Source organism: Tamandua tetradactyla, chromosome X (assembly GCF_023851605.1).
Source record: "Tamandua tetradactyla isolate mTamTet1 chromosome X, mTamTet1.pri, whole genome shotgun sequence".
NCBI lineage: Eukaryota > Metazoa > Chordata > Mammalia > Pilosa > Myrmecophagidae > Tamandua > Tamandua tetradactyla.
Window position 1 is genome coordinate 56795491 of NC_135353.1, and position 13113 is coordinate 56808603.

The window sequence follows — 13113 nt, forward strand, 5'->3', positions numbered from 1 at the left end:
GGCTTACTCTGGGTCTTGGACAGTAGTTTATATTGTTTCAGTTTTCAGAACTTTTGCTATGCTATGCTTCTTTGCTTTCTTTTCCCTGCATGCAGAGCTTGCATGCAAACACGCAAATTATGTCAGTTCATACCCATAACGAGATGATCTTCTTCTTCAACTAATTACTACCTGGGACTTACCTCTCACTCTCCAGCTCCCAGAGGTTCTTTTCCCTGGATCCTCTGGTTAGAATGCAGGAGATTCTCTAATAGTTTTAGGCCTGTGGCTGTTGTGCAGTTCCATTGAACTGCAGTTGCACTTGGGGCAATGCAAGAGAAACGAGAGAAAAAAAAAATAATGGAGATTATCCATGGGCGCTTTGATCTACCAGAGCCACTTTCAGTGGTTCCTCTGGATAGAAAGATGGATTTTCTTACTCAGGGTGCTATGTGGGTGCCTCATCATTACAGCAGTGAAGCTTTGTGACTAGTGCTTATATCTGGCAGGCCTAGAGAGAAAAAAGAAAGAAAAAGACAGGACTTTCCCTCACATTCTTCAGCCACTTTTCTCAGTCCTCTGCCTGCAAAGAGGAGGTTTCTCAGAGAGTTTTGCTGGCTGCACCTATGGCAAAGTCATCAGTGCTGTTTACCCGTGGGCCGAAGTCAAACCAACCAAATAAAATGAAGAATAAAAACAATAAACCCAACACTTTACTGATAGTTTTTCAAGTTTCTACTTTTCTTCCCACTGTACCTGTTATTGCTTAGTTTTCAGAGCCCTCAGGTAATTCCCATTTGTGTCCTTCCACAATTTTTAGTAGTAATTACTGGGAGAAATAGGCTGCAACGGTCTTACTTTAGCTTTTCCAGCACTGCAAGTCCCAGGCAATCCCTTTTGGTTGAAGAAAAGAGAAATATAGGTAATTCACATATCAAGTGTTCTTGGCTACTATCTCATGTATCTTCTTCCCATGGATATAAAACCATTAAATAAAAGAATAAGCAATGATACAGAGAAAAACTAAAATAAATGAGAAAATGCAGTATTAATACCATACAAAGCAGAATTCAAGAAAAAAGAGTGTTGCTTGAGACAAAGGATAATTTGTATTGATCAAAATGTACGATGTACAATGAGGATATAACAATAATGAATAATTACATAGCATTTGTTTTAATTTCCTAGGGCTGTTGTAAAAAAGTTACCATAAACTAGGTGGTTTCCCAAAACAAATATTTATTGTCTCAAAGTCCTGGAAGCTAGAAATCCAATATCAAGGTGTCAGCAGGGCCATGTTCCTTATGAAATTTGTAAAGGAGAATCCTTCCTTGCCCTTCCTTGCCTTTTCTAGATTCTGATGGCTGCTGGCTGTGCTGGTTTGAAACTGCTATGTATCCCAGAAAAGTCATGCTTTTTTTTTTCTTTTTGCATGGACAGGCACTGGGAACTGAACCAGACACTCTTTTAATCCATTTTTGTGGGGAAGACCTGTTGTGGGCGGGATCTTTTGATTAGGTTGTTTCAATGGAGATGTGACCCACCCAATTCAAGTGGGTCGTGGTCCTTTCCTAGAGCACTTTATGCGAGAAAACCAAGAGAGTTTGGAGAAGCTAAGAAAGAAAAGGCCTCAGGAGAAGACAAAAGGACGCACTGGAGCAGACAGAGACATTTTGAAAGCAGAAGCTGGATGAGAAAGACAGCAGACATCGCTATGTGGCTTCCCACAAGACAGAGGAACCCCAGATGCCAGCAGCCTTTCCTCCAAGAAGGTATGTTCCTCTTGTATGTCCTTAAATTGGACATTTTCATGGTCCTAGAACTGTAACTTTATAAATCCTCTTTGTAAAAGCCAATCAATTGCTGGTATATTGCATTCCAGCAGCTTTAGCAAACCAAAGCACTGGCAATCCTTGGTGTTCCTTGACTTGTAGATGCATCACTCCAGTCTCTGTCTCCATCTTCATCTGGCCTTCTCTCTTGTGTCTTTCTGTGTCCAAATTTCCATGTCTTACAAGAATTATGGCCCATCTTAAACCAGTTTGGCCTCATTTTAACTAACTACATCTTCAAATATGCTATTTCCAAATAAGGATACATTCAGAGGAAGGGGAAGTAGGACAAGGGCATATCTTTTCAGAATATGCAATTCAACACATAACAGCATCCCTACCACCAAATCTACATATAGGAAAGACATAAATCCAAAAAGTAATTGAGATAAGCATAGTTGCAGTGAGAGACTGAAGCATCTTATCACTCACTTTTTGATAGAAGCAAATAGAAAAACACATAAAAGAGAAAATTTGAAAAATAATTGATAAGTTTGAATTGTTATCCAGTAACGTATCCTAAAAAGAGAATACACCTTCTTTGTCAAAGGTCATTAGCAATCTACAAAAACTGATCAAAATCTAGACCAGGAGCTCTTCAAACTTTCACTCAAAGGGCCAGAAGAAAACTTTTGGCTTTGTGGGTGTTAAGATCTCCTTCACAATTATACAACTCTGCCATTATAGTGCAAAAGCTACCATATACAATGCATAAACAAGTGGACATGGTTGTGTTCCAATAAAACTTTATTTACAAAGACAAGTTGTGGGCCAGATTTAACCCATAGGCTATAGTTTGCCAATCCCTACTCTAGACTAACAAAAGGAACTAGAAGCTCAAAGGATTACTTCAGTAGTAGGCTGTGAGATAGGTCAAATAACAGGAATAAATTTTAAATCAGTCACAAACTCAAATATCCTCAGGTTTTCTGTCAGATAATCTAAAATAGACTGGTACAAGAAGAGGTAGGACATTTTGAACTTGATCACAGTAGTCAAGGTACTATTAGGGAAATTCTGACTGTCAGCCTAAGATATTCACTGTGAGTTGAAAAAAAATGTATTCTAGTAATTCCTAGGCAAAATTGAAATATTGATTAAAATTTACAAAAGTAACTATTGTGTTTGTGTTAATGTAGACCAATTTTGATGGAAAACCACAGGATTAGGAATGAACTTTAGTGAAGGTTGTAGCACTTATTATCTGCATGTCCTTAAGTAAGCCATTTAGTATCCTTTGGCTTCAGTTTCTTCAACAAGTAAACAGGAATTTGTAGTGAATAATCATTAATATGGCTTAAAGTTTGAAAATTAGATGTTTATTTAAATCTTTGCCTGTTATCACTTCAATGGTTATTAATAACATTTATCAAGTTTACTACTTATCTATTCTTAAAGATTACTTATTTTTAAAGCCAATTACCTGGAAAAGTGATCTATCCATTAAACAAATTATCAACCAGTTCACTTCGATTGCAAACAAAGTAACTGGAATAAAGGAAATGATGTCATGAGGATTGGTCTTAACATCCCATGCCTAAAAAGTAACAGTAAATATCACAGAGGATAAAACAACAGAGTGAATAAGGTAAAGGAAGAAAATATGGGGAAATGAATACAGCAGGATATGACAGAGAAGTGTGTTAGCAATTGTTAATGGTTGTCTAAGGACCTGAGGAATCCTGATTGTGGATAGTGATTACATATCTGTTGAGAAATAAATCCACTTAAACATGCAAAAATTGATGCTGCATAAGTCTCCTGAAAATAATAAAATAAAAAAATTTCATTATCTTCAATACTTTCTTCATTTAAGGTTTTCTATATGACAGCTACTTATAGATCGTATTACTTTAAATTCTCATAATAATCTTATGAAATAGGTACTAGTTATTTCTCTATTTTACAGAAGAAGAAACAGAGGCATACATAGAGTAAGAGGTTTGTGCAAAATCATACAGCTAAGTAGTAAAACTCAGGTTTCTCTAACAGAAGAGATTTTAACTATTACACCATTTTCCTATTCACGTTTCAGATTTTTGCCAAAATAATGGCATCAACATAGTAAGTACTTACAGAGTACATCCATGTAACTAGTGTGAATGGATTCAGTGACAGATCCAAAAATAAGTTTCTAACTGTTTTGGACACATAATAAAATATTTTGAATAAGAGAGTACCCATTAAATATTGATTTTTGAGGGAAAATATGAGGTTATCAAAATTACTGCACTATCCCTGGTGCTTTATATTTTAACATTTTATGAATTCTATTAGGTGCAATTTATATACAACAAAATTCTAAAATATCAATGACAAATTTATTTAGACATGTAACCACCACAATAATTATAATAGAACAGAGAGTTCTCTTTCATCACTTGGGAGTCAATACCCTACCTTCACCCTAGAACCTGGCTACCATAACCTGCTTCTTTGAATGTCATATAAATGGAACCATATAGTATGCTGCTTTGGTGACTGTCTTCTTTGACTTAGAACAATACATTTGACAATCATTGATGTTATAGAATGTATCCGAAGTTTGTTCCTTTTTTTCCATGAGAAGTTTTCTATTTTATGGATGTACCACAATTTTTTAAGCCACTCAGTCTCTGAAGGACATTTGGATTGATTCCAGGTTTTGACTATTATGAACAAAGCCCTATAAACATTTGAGTACAGTTTGTTGTGGGGATAAATGCTTTTAATTCTCCATGCTGAAGCTTACAATATATAGCAGAAGTTAATGCAATAGGATACCTAAAGGAAAGAGGAGGTCTAAAATAGATAAGTTCCTCAATAAAACAAGAAGAGAATTTAAAAAACAATGTGGCAATGAACAATGTCCAATGCCGTAAAGAGAGCTAAGAGGATGTCAAATAAAAAAGTCATCAGATGTAAATATTATAAGAACGTGGGTAACTTTGAAGAAAGAATTTCAATAAAGTTGTAAGATTAAAAAAATAGATTTTAAGGTGAATAAACACGCAGTAAGTACTGAAAATGGCAAGTATAGACAATTCCTTTAAAAATATTCATAGTATAAGATTTAGGAGGGAAATAAAATGAGTTTTAAAAGATATCCAATTTCAAGGAAGATTTTGAAGGGTTCTGGGGGAAGTTGAACTTATTTCTGAGTACAAAAGAGAGACTGACATTGTAGAAGGAGAATCACTGATACAGCAAGGTACAGAGAGGTTTGGAAGGGATGGGATCAGGAAGCACTTGCCTTGAAAGAGAAAACAAAGAGAGGATGGTAGATGATTATATATTGAAGGAGAATAGGGGTTGGTGATAATACTCTACTTAGAGAGAAAGCAGGGAGGGTAGACATTCCATATCATATGGCTTCAATCTTACCCAAAGACTAAAGTAACTAAGTTCAGAACTGAGGTACTAGAGATTATATAAAGTTCAGCCATTTACCATAAAGAATTAACAGAAAAGATCAAGAAGACATGAAAGCCAAATACAAAAGGACAAATATTATATGAGTTCACTTATATGAAATAACTAACATATTCAAATTCATAATGAAGGAAAATAGAGTGCAGGTTACCATGGGCTGAGGGCAAGGAGAATGGGGAGTTAATGCATGATGGGTATAGGGTTTCTGTTTGGGGTGTGTGCTAGTTTAAATCTGTTATGTACCCCAGGAAAGCCATGTTCTTTAATCTTCATTCAATATTGCTGGGTGGGAGCTGTTTTATTGTTCCCATGGAGATGTGACCCACCCAATTGTGGGTGGTAACTTTTGATTAGTTGGCTTCCATGGAGGTGTGTTTCCACCCATTCAAGGCAGGGTTGCTTACTGGAGCCCTTTAAGAGGGAACCATTTTGGAAAATGCTCGAGAGCCACCAGAACCAACTGAGCCCACACAGCCATTGGAGATGAAGGAAAAAACTCCCCTGGGGGAAACAAGAAGTGTGGAGAGAAAGCTTGCAAACATCGCCATGTTCGGCATGTGCCTTTCCAATTGAGAGAGAAACCCTGAACCTTGTCAGCCTTCTTGAACCAAGGTATCTTTCCCTGGATGCCTTATATTGGACATTTCTATAGACTTACTTTAATTTGGACATTTTTACAGCCTTAGAACATGTAAACTTGCAATTTTATAAATTTCCCTTCTTAAAAGTTGTTTTGTTTCTGTTATATCACATTCTGGCAGCTTGCAAACCAGAATATCTTTTTAGAAAGTTCCGTCAATGGATGGTAGCGAAGGTAGTGCAATACTGTGAATGTGATTATCCCACTAAATGATATGCTTGGAAGTGGTTGAGATAGGTATGTTTATGTTACATGTATGCATGCATGTTTTTTTTTAAAAGTGACTAAAGAGACAATGACAATTTAATGCAATCTATGATCCTGGGCTAAAACTAATAATGCAGGAGAAAAGGCCCAAAAGGACATTATTGGGGCATATGAAAAAAATCTGGAACATTGGCTATAACCTTTATTTCTTTGTTAAATTGCTTGAACATGAGGTAGTTACTTAAGATGGTTAAATAAATGAATATCTTTGTTCTCAGGAAATGTTCCTGTAAGTATTTCCAGGAGTTTGATGTATACAATACTCTCAAGTGTTTAAAAAATAGGAAGAGAAATAGATAACAGATTGATAGTGAGAGATAGGTATATATAGATAAGTGAATAGATAGAATGATGTAGCAAATGTGACAAAATGTTAAAAGTTGGTGGATCTTGGTATCTGGGCGGGGTATGTGGAGTTTTCTGTATGTTTTTTGTATTATTTTTGCAATTCTCTTGTAAGTTTGAAACTATATCAAAATAAAAATTTAATCAAAAAAGAAGAGAGGAAGGAATTAGCAAGTAAGTATAAAATCCGGTTGAAGGGCAGGTTGCGACCTGGAGGCGGGGCCTGGGTTCCGAACAGGTTCCCTTTATCTAGCCCAGCGGTACTCCCACGTGGTGGAGTTAGGGGCCTGGAGAAGACCGGGTCTAGGGGAGACGTGAAGTGAGGTCCCTGGGGGAGGTTCAGATGTTTGTTAGCCAGTTGTGCCTGTCGTCTGCAAGAGTGGTTTGCTGTTACCTGGTGTACCCCTCCATAGTTCCAGGCCATACAGAAGAGCAGAAGGAGCTCATTAAAGAGAAAGTGACCCCAGGAGGAGTTCAGGAGTCACTGAATATTCAGCTGCAGACCAGTGAGATCCAGCCCATAAGTGCCTTTCCCCAGGATGGAAGTGCATGTAGGTTTAGAAATGTAAAATGGACTTTAGAGAAAAAAAGTTCTGAAGAAAGAGCCTCTCACTCACTGTTACTGGGAAGAGTAAAAGGTGATGAGCCTCAGAAGCCTACAATTGAACACCTGTGACCCTGAGAGCAGGAAAAAGATGTTGATTGTATCCCAAAAGGCTTATGCTGGGTATCAGTTGAAAGATACCTTGTAGCCTTTTCCCAAACTGTCATAAAGATCCAGTGATGCTGGAGCAGAGCCAGAGAAAGCTCCTTCAACTGTCCTTCATCTTTGTGTGCTTATACCCGGCATAGTGTCTGTCATATGTTCCATTAATATTTATTGAAATGAGTTAAGATAAATTTAATCAATAGATCTTAAAGCCATATAGTATACTTATTAAGAAATGGCATAAAGTAAAATCAAAATAGTTTAAAACATATTTACATACACTGATTGAATGATTAAAGTAGGAATCTCCAGTCTTTTGAAGGCATATATGCCACTCATGAGTTGATGTCTAGGAGGGAAATCTTTGCTCCCACCATTTTAGAGTCATACAGAACTAGGCTGGAGGAACAGAGACCTGAACAAGCGGGACTCTTAAAGTTCTGCTCTTACAGGAAAAGAAAAAAATGGAAACATCAAATTCTTAAGTGCAATGTACCTGCTAATGTAGTTCTATATAAAACTATAACCGTGTTATTTGTTTTTGTGATATGGTCAAATGTATTTTTCTGAGCTTGGAAACTCTGAAATCAGATATAAGAATCTCTCTTTAAAAGAGGGAATCGGCTTTTAATTAAAAAAAAAACTATGAAGCAAGTCACTTGAAAATTAAAATATTTTGTTAAAATAATAGGGGAACAACGGTTAAAATAAATTGAGTAGATTGAAATACTAGTGGTCAATGAGGGGGAGGGGTAAGGGGTATGGCATGTATGAGCCTTTTATTTTTTCTTTCTTTTGCTAGACAGATGCAAATGTTCAAAAAGGTGATCATGGTGACGAATACACAACTATGTGATGATATTGTGAGCCGTTGATTGTAACCATGTCAAGAATGTGTGTTTGTTGTTTATAATTTTAAAAAAATCCAGTTGAAGTTCAGTATCCGAAGTTTAGATGAACTTGGTCATCAAGGTTCTGCGACTTTCCTCAAAAATATTTCATGGCCTCAAAACAAAATTAAAGAACATGAATGACAGGAAGTTACTCCCCTGGGTTGAGGATTTGCTTCGCAGGTCTAACAAAAGATTGAAGAACTGAGGGATTATTTCAGTTAATGAGGAGATATTTTAAAATAGCTTATCATGGGTCTCAGGATGGGTAGGCAAGCAAATGAAGAAAACTTAAATGAAAATTTCATCAGGAAAGTTAAAGAAACAAGAGATTATGGGTGGGGGACTGCAGAAGGAGAGAAGTTAGTAGGTATGAAAGGGTAAGGACGAGAAAGGAAAAGTTACTGTGGTCAGAGAGTAGAAGTGCTAATCCTTAAAATTGACTTACTGAGGAAACAGCTAAATAGACTAAATAAAGAACATGATAGGGAGCGATTTGCTGGAAATGGAATTGATACAGATGCCTTTAAAAGATAAACTACTACAAGGCACACTAAAAGAAGAAATGTGGTAATAAACTAAAGATCTTTTAAGATAGCTTTACCTTTTTTTCTACAACACAGATTGCCTCCAGAAAAACTTAGGCTCTATCACCAGCACCACATCAAATCAGAGAGCAGAGACAAGTAGTTTACAGTTCTTTGACTGTGTACTGCTTTCCTTTACAATCCATTTATCAGTTTTAATGCTTATTGCTGCCCTGTTTACCCTTTCAATTGCCACCACAGTCATAAAACAGTTACTGCATAGTACAATAAAAACATTGAACTGCTAAATTAGGGGTACAAGATGGGAGCTTGGTACCAAAGCCTCGTTGTATGAATATAGGAGCTATAAGATCCAACCCAGAACCACTGCAGCTGTAGTGAGATTTTCTAGTTATAATAAAAAAGGCATGTGTATAACAAATGACTTACAATGCTTATCTCTGGTGAGTGGAGGGGGGGAGAAGAGACATTCCCTTTTATTCTTTATACTTTTGAAGTTAATTTAGACTTTAAATATCCATTATGTATAACTTCTGAGAATGTTTTAAAAGTGCAAAAATTGAAAAAAGGAAGTAGGGATGCAAGAAAAGTACCACCTGTGTAATTTCAAACAATTTAACATATCTGAACATCGATTTCTTCAATTATAAAATGGAACTAAGAACTCCTTTGCATATTTTTTCAATCAATCAACAATTATTTATTGAGCTTATTGACCTTAAGTGCTATAATTTGAGAATAATTATGCTGGTTGTGAGGAATCAAATGAAATTATTTGGGTAATATGACTGGCACAGAGTAAGTGCTTAATAGATGTCAATATTTTCCTTCTATTTATCTTATATCAAAGCAAAATTGGTCTCAGAATAAGAGGCAATTTAGAATGATCTCAGCTCTTGGATTGGAGAATGCAAAGGCAGAAAACTGGACAGATCTTAGCTGTATTAAGTCAGTTTAGTTCCATGTTGGCTGGGAAAGAGAATGATTCCTGAGTGGTCTGAGAAAGTCCCCGGAGTGCTTACGTTTACTCTCAGTGAATCCACTCACACTCATATCAATATGCTTGGGCGGCAAGCCTGAAGGTCTTTTAATCCTTGAAAACTTGCCATTTGAAGTAGATTAATCTTTATTTCATTCCTTCAAATACTGTACCCTACAGTTAAATTTATAGTTTCTTCAGGTATCTCATTTACTTGTCAGAGGAAGGTGCTCCAAATCCTGACTGTACATGTCTAATTTTAAAAATTAAGTAATAGTAAAAAGCTAGTATTTAATATTAAAGACTATAAATGTCACTAAAAATTGGATGCTGATGATGAAAACAATAACATGATTATCCTGTGGAATGTTCTTAAGGAGGGAAGGAGAGGTGATGCAGAGATATAAACTCTAATCTATCAATCATGTCAAAAACTAAAGTTGTTGTGAGGAATCAAATGAAATGATTTAGGTAATGTGTCTGGCACAGAGTAATTGTGTCTGGCACACTGATTATTTTTAGGCAGCCAGATTCATTCTGCTAAATGTTGCTTCCTCCTCGATGATCTTACTACTCTGTAATGAATGACCACTCAAAACCATTTCTGCAATCTTGAAGTATTTTCTCTTGACTACATTTTTTGGCAAAAAAATCACCCCACTCACTTTTAGCATGTTAAAATGGGCCACGGTTATCCTGCTTTTCAGATCGTTGGAAGGGACAAAACTCTGAGCTGGAAGCCCTGAAGTGTAGAAATAATGTAATATGAAGAGTACAGTCAAACTAAAGATTAATGCGGTTGAGAAGAAAGCTTTTAAATGAAAACATTTTAGGATGGTCACCATTTTAAAGAGAAATCAAATTTTCTTACTTATATAAGGGTCTGCATTTTACCAATGCTATTCTACTGGAACCAGAATATATTTTCTGATTCCTTAATTCTGGCTCTGCCTTTGTTACTAAACTAGTCATATAATTTTCAAAACTCAAGGACTCATGTTCCCCACTTGTAAAGTGAGGCTAGTGCTAGATTTCTAGCTTAATTCACGGGGGTGTGATGAACCTTAAATGAGAAAATATATTGAGAAAATAGATCAAACATAATGGAGTTACTATGGCTAACAGATTTTAAATAGAGTATGGAGGCTATTCAGGAAGTTACGTTTAAGCACATCTCAGCCAAATATTACAGACTGCCAAGGTATGCAAAACCAAAAGCAACAATGTTTCTGAGGACATCTGATACCATGAACCAATAACAATATAAAGAAACCAATAAACTATTTAACTTGAAGGACATTTGGGAAGCCCTAAATATCTACCAATCATAATTCTTTCAAAAAAAATATGCAATCTACTTTTTCTTCTTTAAAACCCTTGTTGGAAGCCCTAAGATGAGACATAGTTTCAGTTTCTAACTGAATCTGTGCTCCCTGAATTGCAATTCTAAGACATCAAATAAATGCTTTTGTTGCCTTGTAGCTCAGTTGTAATTTCTCAGTTGAAAATATGCAAATGCATTTGAAAGAGTGTAAAGTACTATGCATATATAAAGTACTATTCCTTAATTCTTTCTACCTTTTCAAATCAGACTTCTACGCTAGTGCACAGTCATACTTCTGTAAATATTTAGAACAGTAGTTTAAAAATGTTTGCATTTATTTTTAAGCAATGGCATTCTTTATTCAAATAAAATAGTAGGAAGACCAAGGAAACCCAAAACGCAATATAGGTAAAAGAAGAGTTTCTGTTTTGAAGCTGGAGTATGGGCCATAAAGCTCTGCTGGCTAAGCCAGACTTTGTCTTTCCTTCCTTCCCCATCCATAATCTGTGGCAACAGCACGGAACACAACCAGAAAACTACAAATCTAATTCTTGTAAAATGATTGTTATCTGATCTAGTCCCTAATTTTTCAAAATATTTGTGTACATTTTGACTTACCACTTAGTTTGTTAGTTTTTCAAAGGCAGGCATCGTGTTCCTTTAATTATTCTGCAACTCCAATGCTAGACAAATGGCAGGCAGTCAAAGTACTAGGTCTGATCAAACCTTAGATGTCATCATTTGTAAGATTCACATTACTATGTGCCACTAAGAAATAATAGAGGTCCATCCTGGACATCTCTCGAAAGGTACTCACCATGAGATATTCAGTAACTTACAGTTCGGCAAAGATGCAAAACATCCACAATATCCATTATTGGCAAGAGTGTGAGAAAACAGACTCAGATACTGCAGATGGGAGTCAATATTATTATAAGTTTACAAAAGATCAACCTTATTAATTTATTTATTGAATGCCTATTATGTACCAACAATGAAGAAAACAGAAGAAAGACCTTGTGATTCAGTTAGTCCACACCTTCACTAAAGTAACATCTTAAAGACATCTTATTTATAAAGGGCCCATATACAAAGGAACGGGTATTGGGACCTGAACATACCTTTTGTCGGGACATGATTCAATCCCCAACAGACAGGACAGTAAGAGAGGTCCTCCCTGAGGTGGTATTAGCTAATCAGAAAAGTGAGTGAAGTGATAAAGTAATGAAAACTGCAAAAGCATAGATTCTTGAGACACTCAAGGGATGGCAAGTAGACCATTGTGAGTGGAACAGAGGACTGGATTTCTTAAGTGTAGTAGGAAGCCACTGGAGGACATTGATAGGGTGATATCATAGTCTTGTTGCATATTAAAACTTATTCTACTGTTTGTGAATTAGATTTTAGAGGAGCAAGAACTAGAGCAGAAATATCACCTAGGGATTAGTTGCAGTAGCCAGCTGAAATAGTGTCCTGCGCTAGAATAGTTAACACAAAGATGATAAGAGGTTGTCAGATTCAGGATATAGTATAAAGGTAGACCTGAATGAATATGCTGATGGATTAGATACGTGTTGTCAGAGAGAGTATAATCAAGCATTGATTTCAAGTCGTGAACCTTCCTTATATTCCTGGGATAAACTTTACTTGGTCATGATGTATTATAATATTCATATATTTCTGAATTTGATTTTCTAATATATTTGAGGGGGTTGAATCTATGTTCTTGATGGATATTGGCTTCTAATTTTCTTTTCTTTCTTTTTTTTTGTCTAGTTTTCATATCAAGGTATTTTAGTTTCCTACATGCTAAAAAAAATACCATAAAATGCATTAGCTTAACAACAGGAATTTATTGCCTCATGGTTTCATGGTTTCAGAAGCTAGAAATATTGCTTCCTCTCAGGATTGGTATCTTTTTGGCTGGCAATCTTTGAAATTCCTTAGTTTTTCCATTACATGGCAATGTATGTTGTAGCATCTGCTCCTTTATCTTCTAGGTCCTGTTGACTTCCAGTGTCTGGCTCCTCCCTATGGCTTCTCATTTCTGTGTCCAATTTATTTTGCTTATAAGCTCTTCAGCCATATTGGATTAAGGCCCATCCTCATTCAGTTTAGACATACCTTAACTAATGACCTCTTAAAAAGTCCTAGTTATAAATGAGTTCATACCCACAGAACCAGAGGTT